At 39.4% G+C, this 14,060-nt stretch overlaps 1 pseudogene; it reads right to left on the reverse strand.

Annotated features, from left to right (window-relative positions):
* Window positions 1–1,473: 1,473 nt before the first annotated feature.
* On the reverse strand, window positions 1,474–5,901 carry LOC132401219 (immunoglobulin lambda-1 light chain-like; annotated as a pseudogene).
* Between the last annotated feature and the right edge of the window lie 8,159 nt (window positions 5,902–14,060).

Below are 14,060 nucleotides of genomic sequence, written 5' to 3' on the forward strand. Positions count from 1 at the left end.
CGCCTTACCACCAAGCTGAAGGTTATTACCACCCTCCTCTATGCCAGCGAGACCTGGACTATCTACAGCAGACACGCTAAACAGCTCAATCATTTCCTCCTGAGCTGCCTCCGCAGACTTCTCCACGTACGATGGCAGGACAAGGTCCCGGACACGGAGGTCCTGGAGCGGGCTAGCACCCACAGCGTCTAATCCCTCCTACAGAAAGCACAAGCCAGATGGCCTGGCCATGTCGTCAGGATGTCTGACAGTCGACTAGCAAAACAGCTGCTGTATGGAGAGCTGAGCCAGGGCAAGCGCCCAGTTGGAGGGCAGAAGAAATTTTTTAAAGTCTGCCTCAAAATGTCCCTCAAAGACCTCAACAACAATAGTTCATGTATTTCACTGTAATTCGAAGCGGAACACCTGGTAACCACGGTTATTTTTAAAAATATTAAAATGCCGCTTCGGTTGGAATCATTTTGAAACTGTGACTTTAAAAATAAAGATCTAACATAAAATGACTACTTCAGCAAGTTCAAATTGTGGACATACGAAAGAATAAGAATAGGAGCAGGCTGACCAGATCTCCGGTCTCCGGTTTCTGTCATGTCTCGACTCATTTGATTCTCTTAAAGATCTTCCGGTCTCAATCTACTTGAGCATCGATAAAATTTCTAAGGAAACTAAGGATTAAATGTGCATCGAGAGAAGAATGTTATCTTTTTTTTCCAGTCCTCAATATCCGAACCTATTATCCGAACACTACAACTTTCAGCTTCCACAGAAAACAAGCGGGACTCGGCTCGGAATTTAACTTGGTTGCTCACAAAGATTTTAGATGTTTCAATAACATTACCTCCCTTTCATCTAAATGCCATAGAAAATAAGCCGTATATATTCGTTCACATAAAGTCGCACTTATTCTGGAAGCAAAATCTGCTGCACTTCACACAATATGAGGATCGTCCCAGACCCACCAATTTTGCCACTTCTATATTTATCAATCGTCTCGGTTGAATGTGTTCCTTCATGACAAATGACTGTGTGTCTGTGTGTACTTTAATAGCTTTCATAGCTCTTTCTTTTACATCAGGGCAATATCATTAAAGAGAGATTTAAAATATATTTCTGCTTCATTCGGAACTCGAAAGAAAAGTCATGAAAACATGTGCATATCAGAGTGGATCGTTAATGTTATTGGGTAGCTGTGGTCGAAATTATCAGCAGTCTGGCAAGAACCAAGAATGCAATCTTCAGTTTACGGTTATTTGATGAACATCTAGGAATGCCTCTAACTGAGATTAATTAACATTGGAGTTTGAATTAAGAATTATACTCATTTAATAGAATGGCATTTAAAACTGACGAAATTTAAATGACGATTCTGAACGCAAATACTGAACTGCAAAAGAAAAATGTTTTAAAGCTATTTTAATGAAGGAAAAACGGATAAAATAAGCTTTTCATCTTTATTAAGTTTGAAATATAGTTTTAGATACAGCTGGACCTCTCGATCGTTGCTACAAACGGGTTTGCTAGAGCCTCGTGTTTAACCACGCAGCAGTAACGATCTTGTGAGCTCCATTCTGGGGCTGGCAGAGTCAGGTAACTGCTCACACTGAACGTGTTGTCCGTGTCCTGAAGGACAGGGCTCGTCTCAACGCCATCGCTTTTCGTACGTCTGTCCACGGTCCACTCAATGCCCACAGCTCCCGGATTAAAACGGCTCAACAAACACACCAGTGTCGCTGTACCCTTTCCCGTGATTTCTTCGGCTGAAGGCCGGAAGAGAGCGACTGCTGGGCTCCGAGGATCTGTTTAAAAGAAGGTGCCAGTTTAGTATAGGTTGAGTAACTGTTTCTGTTAAAACATTTCTTTTGTTTAAAATGCATTTTTTATTTCATGTATTCCTTCATCGTAATGAACAACTATTTATTTTCCGTTTTCCCATTTCAATCTGTTAAATTAGACGTGAAAAAATTACCACCTAAAATCTCCGGTGATGCTTGGTTTTTTGTGACACTGGGGCACAATATGTATAGTGGCGTAAAATGAATGATTTCGGCTGAATTCCAGCATTGAATGAATGAATGAAATTAATATATTTCAGTCAGTACAAAGATAACAAAAAGCATCATTAAAACGATGATTTCATAGGACAAAATTACAAGAAAAAACACAGATATTCTTTAAAACAGACCGACAGGGTCCTGCTTATGACGCCTAACCCTCTTACTTACGTAACAACATATTTGGAGTCAATGATCACATCAACAATAATTGATAATCTTTTTACACAAAATCCAATCCCAAATATCATATATTATATTACTCCCATTCATTTTAAATTATGTATTTTATATTTGTTCATTAAATAATTTTTCAATATTTTTTAAACTTAAGTGTAGTGCATGTTTTTAGATTCTTACTACAACTGTTCCATAGATTCACCCCTCTGACTGAAATATAATGATTTTTCACATTTGTTCTTATCCTCTGATTTTGAAATATACATGTTCCTCTCAAATCATGTTGACTTTTTCTCATTCAAACAACCTTTGGATACTTTGTGGTTGTTGTCCATTGGATTGAGGTTGAATAAAAATCTGAGGTTATTCCTGGCTACTGATTGTGGCTTCCATTGGGTCCTAAGCTTCCACCTTTTCTACTTCTACCTTAGACACTTTCACTTCATTCAAATCTTCAGTCATTAAGACCAGAGGCAGAAGTCCAATACATGTTTTGCTTAAAATCGGGGCTTAGTACACGGAGCTCTCAACCTTTTTTATGTCATGGACCCCTACTATTAGCAGAGAGATGTATAGACCCGAGACTGGAAACCCCTTGAATAGCGAATTTAATTCATCTTAGCCATTGGAATACAGAGTTTGCTTTGCGCAATATAAAATTACAGACTGCTTGTACAGTAAATCATTTTTGGACAGCTTAAGATTCATGTTGAAAGTTACACGCTTTGTTTCTGGAATATTATTTTTTCCACTTAAAGCAAATAATTCAAATCTGGTTTGTGGAGTGTAGCGGATCTTTCTACTTACACTCACCACTGACGAAACCATTTTCTTACAATTTTCACGACCTAGGTGGTAAATAAAGGGAATACAACTGTGTTCATCTAATATGGTTCAGAACTACCGCTCAACGTGGTTTACTTTCAGATTTTCAAGTAATTTCTCGTGCAAAGTTGAAAATCTCACTGTTCTGTGGTTGTATTTTTTAGGGTAATGACAACTTTTATGATAGATTAATTCCTCTGATTTACTTCCCGTTATGCCGCTGTCGTTCAGGGCAGTAGTAAAGATCCTCAATCTATGTCTACAGAAGGAGTCGCAAACAGATAGAGAGGGATGTTTCATTGCGATTTCCGTAACAAACTTTGACCTGCCAGGGTTGTTATCCCTGTGGTGAACCCCTCAACCTGCATGGGGAAAGGAGCACTCTTAGTCGGCCCTCTACCCTTTGACCTGCTGGGCACAGTTGACACTATCAAAATCCAAAGCGCAAGCCCATAATACTCGCCGACATAGCACTCTGGGTCAATCAGCCACGCATGTCTTCAAACCCTACGATAAGGTAGTCCTCTTGGAAATTGATTTCCACATGGTGACTCAAGTGCTCACGATTTTAAATTGCCAAGTTTCAGTATCACAATTGGCAGAAAAGTCTGTCTGTTATGTTTGCACATATTGACATTCCAAAGTAAGAGAGAAATAATACCAACAGTTGAAAACATGAAATACTAAAAGGCGTTTGCTAATAGCCATTAACAATTTCAGCATGGAAAAATGTCATCTCAGCCTTTCTCGTCCGTGCCGAACGCTTACTCTTACCTAGTCCCAGCTACTCGCACTCAGCCCAAAACCCTCCAATCCTTTCCTGTCCATATACCTACCCAATTTTTTTTTAAAATCACAAAATCGAACCTGCCTCCACCACTTCTACTGGAAGCTCGTTCACTGAGTAAAGAAGTTCCCCCTCCTGTTACCCCTAAATTTTTGTCCCTTAACTCTCAACTCATGTCCTCTTGTTTGAAACTCCCCTGCTCTCAATGGAAAAAAAACTATCCACGTCAAGTCTATCTGTCCCCCTCATAATTTTAAATACCTCTATCAAGACCTCCCTCAGGCGTCTACGTTCCCAAGAATAAAGACCTAACTTGTTCAACCTTTCTCTGTAACTTAGGTGCTGAAACCCAGGTAACATTCTAGTAACTCTGCTCTGTACTCCCTCTATTTTGTTGATATCTTTCCTGAAATTCGGTGACCAGAACTGTAGACAATACTCCAAATTTGGCCTCTCCAGTGCCTTGTGCAACTTTAACATTACATCCCAGCTTCTATACTCAGTGCTCTGATTTATAAAGGCCAGCATACCAAAAGCAATAAAGATTGAGAATTTCTATTCTAATTTCTGCGAGCCACTCTTCGAAGCCCGTTCTGGTCGTAAATGGTGCAAGTTTGTTCAGATTTCATTCAGATTCAAATTTAATTCTATACAGCAAAACACTGAAGGTCGGTAAAAAATCTATTGGCGGTTTAATAGAAACATTTAACGGCTCAAACTGGCGATGAAAAGAATTAAATATAAAATAGGACAATGATTAATCTAGCAGTTAGTCGTCTCAGTGACATCTCACGGAGTTTCTCTCTAATTGATGGACTAATTGATCCATTGTTTTTGATATTCTGTTACTCTGGGCACTTCAAGAATTTGCATTAACTGCCTTGTTCATTATTATCCATGTCTGTGTTGGCAAATATGGTACCAGTTTTGTTACTTTTTCGAAAAATGTAAGGAGACACCGGAACAACTTGACGAAGGTGGCGAATGATTAAAAAAAATCATATTTTCAGCATGTCGGAGATAACTAGATAATGAGGAAAATTTCAGAAAGATTCTAGCTTATTGCATTGGAACCAATCGCCTTCATCATCTATCTTTCTTCGTCTATGCAAGTTTGTGATTTTTAAAGAACCCTTCAGTGACCAGTGATCAGTAGCTAGCAGATAGATTGGGGCATCGGCCCAAAATGGTGTCATCAGCAAAGGCGCATCCACCAACTGATGCAATTAAAATTCGGGAATTTAGGATTTTACTTATATACTAATGATAGAAATAATTCTGCACCTGGTTTAGCAATTAGCATTTCGGCTTCCACAAAGCCAGCTCAAACTATAGAAACAACAGAGCGGCATTTGGCGGTTCGGCCGCGCGAGTTCAATTAAATTATCAAAGGACCGTTACTCGTGGCTGGATATTTGAAAACAGCCACCATTTGTTTCGAAGCCACCCTTAGAAGACACAGTTTTAATTATTGTTCACGTAAGTACCAAAAGGACAAGCGCATTGATTTGATCTTTTACTGCCAACTCCCAGCCTCGTTCCTTTGCCGAAGATGTTAACATTATTTATCCACACAACACAGTAATAGTCTGCCGCATCCTCCGACTGGACGCTCGATATTGTCAATGTTGCCGTGTTGCCGGATACTGAGCCGTCGAAACGGTTCGGAACTCGGGAGTCTCGGTAAATGCTGCTCCCGAATAATACCAGAACAGATACCGAGGAACTTTTTCGGGAATCTGCTGGTACCAGGAAACAGTGCTACTTCCTAAAGAGGTTCCAGACATGGTGCAGAGCATCTGGACGGTCTGCCCCGGAGATCTGGATTTCGAAGGTGATTGATTCATTGCAACTTCCGCGTTGATATCTGGAAACATTCAGAGGGAAGGAAAAATATACCGAGATTAATATTCGAGTAATACCAGAAGTGCGAGAAAAATATCATTGAATAGTATTCGAGATTCAATATAATATCCATAGAAAATACTCACAAATTGCAGTGAACACCAGCGTACTGACTACACGAACCCAGCAAGACATTGTAATTAATTGAGTGAAGCTCACAAAAGGAGCGTCGGTCAATTGGCGTCTCAACCTTCCAGTTCGCTTTTGAATCCTGTGACGAGCTGGCACTGCGTGTTCGCTATTTATCCAAATCAGGTCAAGCAGAATGGCACAATGACACCAATCACAAGTTGCCAACTTTTTCCTGTGTCAAATTAATTTCAAGTTGTTAGCCAGATAAGCATTTGGTTTCGCGTTGTGTATTTCGCCAATATATTTTAGATAAAGAACTTCTCCTTTCGTCCCTTCAGTTGCACGCGATATTAAAAATACGCAAACTCGCTCCAATATTAAAGATGGTATGTCCGAGATTTTTGAAACCAAGAGATGATGAGAAAAGTACTGGTAATTATTAACAGGTCTGTCGGATTGTCAAGGAAGGCCAAGCCACTTATCTGTATATTTTTAGAAAACTCAGTACCAATCCGATGTACAGAGCTTGCAAAGATTTTTGAAAGCTTATTTTTCAGCTGCTCCCTAATCACCCCACTTTAGTGAAGATATTCAGAAGGAAAATTGAGAGGTATTGAATCGAGCAGACTGCTTATTGCGTGTTGTGAATCAATTGGATTCAGCTGGTGCCGAGGGTAGTTCACTATAAATTCTTACAACCTTAAGTCAATATGGGGAACTATATTTGCATGTCACCACAGGTGCCTTATTCCATTTAATGTACATAGCATATAGCAAGGTGAAGATTAGTCTCTGCCTAAGGAGATGTAAGGCGTTCCGTCCCACCGCTAGCCTGCAGGTGACCCTGAGGTAATGTGTCACAGCTGCTTAGCCCCGCGATCAATGTCACGTGATGCAGTCGAGCAGGCAGCGTAAGGTCGTATGAGCAACTGGTGCATAGCAGAAGGCCTGGTTATGCGACCACTGACCACAGGCAGACAATCTCTGAAGAGTATTGACAATGGCTGTGTTCAACCGACTTGAAAAGAAACTGCCTGGGAGAAAGAAATGGCAACCACTTCTGCAGAAAAATTGCAAAATATAATCTTGAGGTAGATCGCCCACGTCATACAACGGTGCACATTATGCTGATGATGAGTTTATAAGAATTAAGCAGACATTCTGGAAGTGAATGTTTTAATTTTTTTCGTCTCACAGATCAGGCAGTACAGGGAAATAAATGCTTCGGCCTTAATAATGGTCAAAACAACGAACATAGCAAATTACGAAGGATATAGGTTTGGGACATGAAGAGCTATTAGCAGAATAATGCAGTGTAGATCAGGTATATAAGCCATGAATGTTGTTATCCTATTTTCAGAGACTTCACTCACTCCTCAGAGAAGAGAAGAATAAACTCTACAGTTTTGTGTCATTTTCAGGGGCATAAAAAGAGAGGAAGTTTAACGCAATGGAATTGAAAGCGACAGATAGAATAGATTATGCCAGGCCCAAAAGGCATAAAACAATTGTTCAAAAATAAATCAGAAAATCTTAGCAATCCCTTAGTTTTCCAAGCCAATTAAGCTTGATCTATAATGGAAGGGTGGAAAAAGCAATTAAATGCAATAGGACTACTTAAAACGAATTGAGTCAACACGAAAAATTTCCGAAATTGAAACCATATACGTAAAGTATGTTTAACTATCGGGTTGTCAATTCGTTTCGGCAATTCAGAGAGAGCAAAAGGGAGAGAAATCCCTAAAATAGAACCCAGAGCATAACCTGATACAGATTTAATTTCTAAACTCATCCAATGAGGGCCAAACGATCCACCCCAATCTTTCAACCAACATGACAAATATCTAATATTAACTGCCCAATAATAAAATCTGAAATTTGGTAATGCTAACCCGCCTTCCTTCTTTGTCTTCTGTAAATATATTTTACCTAACCTGGGATTTTTATTTTGCCATATAAATGAGGAATATATATATATTTGGACAGTTGTTTTATGTCTTTTGAGCAATTATCCAACAAATATAACTTGCCTAGATTTCATTTTCTTTTTAGATTTTTACAGATTAGACATTTTTTAAGTACTGTACTCCCTACGTTTCCAAATTTTGTGCCTTCAAATATTTTGGAGAGTTTGTTTGAATTAGACCCTTTTCAAAAAGGGCTTATTTCAAAACTTTATAATATAATTGTGAAGATACGTTCAGAGCCCCTTTATAAGACCAAAAAGGATTGGGAGAGAGAGCTTAACCTTATTATTCCTAGTGAGAATTGGGATAGAATTCTTCAGTTAGTTAATACGTCATCGATATGTGCCAAACATTCATTAATACAATTTAAGGTCGTACATAGGGCCCATATGTCCAAGGATAAATTAGCTCATTTTTACTCTTACATAAATCCTATTTGTGATAGATGTCAATCTGAAATCGCGACTCTAACTCATAGGTTTTGGTCATGTTCGCTTTTGAAAAAATATTGGAAATATATTTTTGATATTATTTCTGCAGTTTTGAATATTGATTTACAACCTCATCCTATTACCGCAATTTTTGGTTTACCAATGATGGACTCACTGCATTTATCTTCTTCCGCCCGTCCAATGATTGCATTTCTAACTCTGATGGCTAGAAGATCTATATTTTTGAATTGGAAGGAAATTAACCCTCCCACTGTATTTAATTGGTCTCTCAAACTATGTTATGTTTAAATTTAGAAAAAATTAGAAGTGGTGTTTTTGATACTTCTATTAAATTTGAAAAGATATGGAGACCATTTATTCAATATTTTCATATGATGTAATATGACCACGTTCCAAGTTCATTTGACTTTCCAGCTTTTAGCTTATGTATGTTGAGAGGACCGGAAGTGACGGCACTGATGTTTATTTATTCTTGTGAGATATTAAAAACATCCCATTTTTTCTCCCAACGTTTCTTTTTTTTTCTTCTTTTTTATTGCTTCTCTTTTCTTCTTTATTAGTCGTTAGATTAGTAGATTAGTTAATTGTGCATTATGTATATATATTTTTTTCTTTTTTCTGTTTTTTTATATCATATATTATGAAATATCTAGACTTACTATGTTCATACATATACTGTATGGTTTATGTCTTGGTAAAGCCATTTATACTGTAACTATTGTTTATGTCTTTTTTCATCTGTAATGGAATGTGTATGTTTGTAATTTTTTAAATTAATATATCATTTGTATTTTGTCCTCATGATTAATAATAATAATAAAAAGATTGAGAAAAAATGAAAAAGATTATGCCAGGCCTTTCGAGTGCCTCCAGAACTTTGAAGGTGGAGCTAACCTGGGATATGGGGATATCTCTCAATTCCTGTCGGAGCACATAATTAGAATCTGTCAACCAGCAGCTAACCAAATATCTCAAAGCAACACAGATTTTAAAGGGCGATTTTCGAGCCCAAAAGTTCATGTCCTCTTTGCAACTGATTTTTACATAAGAAAACGAGTCAGTGAACGTATTCTGTCAATAGGTAAGTGGCAGAACTCTTTCGGAATAATATACAGAATCGCCATCATGTGTCCGCTAATTCCAAAGAGAAAACCACTGAGATTTGTTGCTTGCACCTTAAATTCATCTATATGCACATTAACAAAACACCGAATGAGATTAACTTGAAGGGAACAGCTGCATTTAAACCTTGAGCACACAACTCTAATAGAAATAAGTACATTGATGTTACCAAATGGAGCGAACGATTGCAAGTCTTCTATCATGTATTAGCATGATGAACAACAGAAACGACCGTTTCCGCGGAGCTTTGTTGCGCCTCACCGTAGATTACTGTGGTACAGGTGTCATAAGCCCTGCGAACGTGGAAAGAACATACATGATGCGAATTCTATTTGTTGTTACAATAACATTAATCAAAATTGCCTGAAGGAACTTTAATCATTTGCATTAAACTTAGTTACATTTGCAGCAATCATCTAAATAAATTTCTGAATTTGGGCTATTATTTGGAGATATTAACTGCTGCGTTGGGTTGCATGGCTGGAACATCCCTCCAGAACTTTATATAATCGATATGTTTCCACAGTAATCGATGCAGCAGGTTTCAGGTTATCTCCCAATAGCTAAACCGCGCTGTTTCTGATCTGGGAGTATTTGATAGAGTTGTGTGGAGGGTAATCTGGTTTGCATCTGATTCTTGAGTTAATTTTCTGTGAATGCTTCATTGTGTACGGACCAAGTTAGTGCACGAATTAGGTACAGAGCAAATCTCCTTTACTTTCTCCAATTATTATGTCCTTGAATTTGCAATTCATATCTTTTTCTATTCATATCAATTTGCAAGTAAAATTCATATCTGTACGTTTTCCTTTCACAAACTCCAAGCATACGAATATGGTGAGGTTAAAACATATTAATTTCACTTACAATATCGCCGTAAACACTGGCTGGGCCAGGATAGCACGAGGTAGATCGAAAGAAAAGCAGCTACACTGACCGTTAGTGGTAACAATCTTCAGCAGAATACAGAAATACAGAATTTAGTTAAACGGGTCCATTTTTTCTATTGCAGGATCAGAATCGACTTCCTGTTGGGAAATGAGACTTGACAAGCGACTGGTGGTGTCGGTTTGGAGCCAGTCACCATAATTCCATTAGATTTTAAACAAGTTTTGAGAAAGAGACACTTTTAGTTCTGAAGTTAAATGCCTAACTTTGAGCAAAGTAAAATTTGATGGGATTAGACCGGAACTCTCAAAGATCAATTCGGAGAAGCCGTTAGCAGGCATAGTGAAGTTTGGCAAGTCGGAAGCTTTTGAAAATGGGATACAGAGAATTCAGGGCCAATATACCAGTGAACGGCAACGTAGGTAGTATTCAGGAGCCCTAAATAATGGAGGGAAATTGAAGTCTGTTGAACAGAATGGAATAGCCGTCTGGGATGTAGCAAAAACTGTTGGGAAAACGAGGAATGCTGGAGTCCAGTTAATGACGAAATCAAGAGCGAAAACGGCCATAAGACGTCCTTGACGGGTAAGTTGATCATAAGAGATTCTTTAAATATATAAAAAAAACAAAAGAAGGAGCTGGGGAGACAAATGGCCCACTTTGGAATTAGTTTGTTTGTCGAGACAAAGGAGGACCTAAATGAATGCTTCTATTCTACTTTAATGAGGAAAAGTCGTGGAAGCGGGAAAGCTCAAGGACGAGCAGACTGATGCCCTGAAAGGTAATGATATTAAGCAAAATCGATGTTTCTGTTTTTGAAGAGGAGAACGATGAATAAACCCTTGATCTTGCTCTCTGTATCCAAAAACGTGTAGCGAGCTTGGGTGCAGTTTGCTAGATCTTTTGCAGAGACTTGTTGTGTCTTTGTTAACCACAGGTGTTCAAGACAATGAGAAGCTGTACAAGATAACGAGAGGCATTGATCATGTTGGTAGTCAGAGGCTTTTTCCCAGGGCTAAAATGGCTAGCACGAGAGGGCACAGTTCTAAGGGGCTTGGAAGTAGGTACAAAGGAGATGTCAGGGGTAGATTGTTTTACACAGAGAGTGGTGAGTGCGTGGAATGGCTTGCCGGCTGCTGTGATGCAAGCGGAAATTATAGGGTTTTTAAAGATACTCCTGGACAGGTACATGGTGCTTAGAAAAACAAAGGCTAATGGGTAGGCCTATGTAGTTCTGAGGTGTTCAGCACAGTTTTGTGGGCCGAAGTGCCTGAACTGTGCTGTAGCTTTTCTATGCCTGTACGTTTCTAGATGTGGTTTGGAAACCTAAAGGTTAGCTGATGTTGCCTCTTTATTTAAGTGAAACTTTAAGGATAAGCAACGGAATTACAGCCTTGTACTCCCAACATTAGTGGTGGGAAAGGTACTGCCGCTAATTCTGCGAGACAGGATCTATACGCACATGGAAAGGCAAGTAATGCTTAGGAACAGTAAAGTGGTTTTGTGCGTCAGAAGTCACAGATCCCGAATTTACATTGCTGTTTTGAAGATGGCACCGAAATGATTGATGTGAGCATGGTAGTAGTTTACCACATGGAATGGACGTCTTGAATTATAATGAACCGCTGGGACATTCTGGGATTGCTTTCCTTTAACGCATGTAGGCTGGTATTGACATTATAGAGGTTTATTAAATCGTGACGGGAATATATATGGTGAAAGGTCAAAGTGCATTTCCCGTTTACACGGCTCCTAAAATCGGAGTGGATGGGCTTAAGGTGAGAGGGGAATATCAAAGAGGACCTATGGATAAGTGTTCATCGCAAAGGTGGTGACGATGTGGAAATACCTGCCAGAGGAAGTGACAGGCGCAGCAACAATTTCGAGGTTTAAAATCCGCTTGGAGATGAGCACGAATAGGAAATGTTTCAAGAGATACAGAGAAAATCTAGGTGAATCGGTCCAGCTCAAGAACACTGCTTATTCAGTATAACTGGTGAGCCCAAGAATTCGGGAATTGATCGCAATGTAATGTAAAGGCGTTTATCGATCCGATACTACATTAGTCGTTTCGAGCAGAAGGAGCTCGTTAACCATGCTTGGCAGCTCATCTCGGAGAAGAAACACTCAGATCTCAAACCTCCGATGCCCTTGCGGCTGTGCCAACACATGGGGAAAGGCTCGGAGAAACCCCGGTATCCCGGTTCAATTAGTGAAAACCCATGCAGCAGAGCGACCTCCAGTCTTCTTGTACAGTCAAGGATCTAGATGACGACATCTCTCTGTTAAACTGGTAGTTGATGTGCAACTGGTAATCCACAATAAAATAAATATTAGGTCATAGAAATAAATAAATATATATATTCGAATTGTTCCTGCAACTGCGCTGCCGATTCGGGCACGGGAAGGTCTGCGAATTGCACTGCAGCTAGTTAAATGAATTTTAAAAAATTAAGTTATAAATATTGTCCAGAGGAATGATCTCCCTCGTTCCTGCTTCTCTTCAAAATGACCCTCCCAAAGGTCGTGTACTGTCACCGCACATACGTAATGTCGATTGTTTGACACGCATTCGGCACCTTTCTACAAGGTCAGTCCACGTTTTCCAAACATCTTCAGTGTGGGACTTGAACCCGCAACTTGCCATTCGAGAGGCCGCAGGTCAAACCATCAAATAATAAATGACTGACTGACGATTTGTTATCGTTCTTTAATATGGACATTTCTTTGTCACTCCAGGTGGAAATTGTCTGCCCTTCGATTGCTGTTCTTCCACCCGAGATTGAAGGACAGATTGTGACTGTGATGTGACTAGTCTACAACTATTCTCTTAGACAGGTGGAGGTGTCTGAGAAATGGACCAGAATGTTGTTGCTGGTGTCCAGACAACCCGAGCCGTCCGGGATACCCACCAGACCTACATCCTCAACTGTTACCTCACGCTGATCGCCTCCCAGTGGAACTCACAAGAAAAGTGCACTTGTGAAGTCCCACGATTGATTCCTTTCTATTTGCAAGCGGCTTTCCTACAGTCGTACTTTACATTATGGCGGAATAAAACATTTTCACTTTGTAAATGTAACCCGGAATCTTTTGCTACAAAAAATAAAAATATATTGTTCTTGCGTGTCAGCGGTTGAATTAACCCAGCGGAGGGGCAGCTGATATCGTGCACTGACTGTATTGGTTACTAACCATAAAACTGGGAAGTGGAATAGAGCATTTTGTTCCTCTAACGCGTCCAGATAGTCATCAAGTACTGATTGATATTAGATCTCAGCAACATGTTCCTTCCCCTTTCATTAATATTGAGAAATCTGTGATCTTATGAATGAATTTAATGAAGCTGGCTGGCGAATAACACCATGGTCAGCACATTGAATGCGTGTGGTTGAGTGAGATGCAGGCTGTGCGAAGCTGCCGTTTCTGGGAACATGACGGAACGCCCCTGAGGCGGAATTCCGGCAGAAGGCGCTTTTCACATCTGTTCCTAGATGTAAACGCCTGATCTGAGACTGCAGCAATGGTTATGGACTCCTCATCTAGGAAAAAAATCTTCTGTTCATTGAGTATGTTAAGATCTGTAAGAATATTAATTTTCATCGAGATTTGCACACATTCTTGTAAATATCTAGAGAAAAGAGGGCCAGACTACGCAATTTCTTCACAAATGTTGATTCTGCAACTAAACTATCAATACCTGATGAAATCCTTCAATGTTTCTGATGAAATCTCCATCCCTACATTGGGCCAGATGTCCTAATCCTTGGCCTATGTCTTATGGTCTTTTTAAGCAGCCGAGGCTTGGCAT

The sequence above is a fragment of the Hypanus sabinus genome, chromosome 10 (assembly GCF_030144855.1).
Source record: "Hypanus sabinus isolate sHypSab1 chromosome 10, sHypSab1.hap1, whole genome shotgun sequence".
NCBI lineage: Eukaryota > Metazoa > Chordata > Chondrichthyes > Myliobatiformes > Dasyatidae > Hypanus > Hypanus sabinus.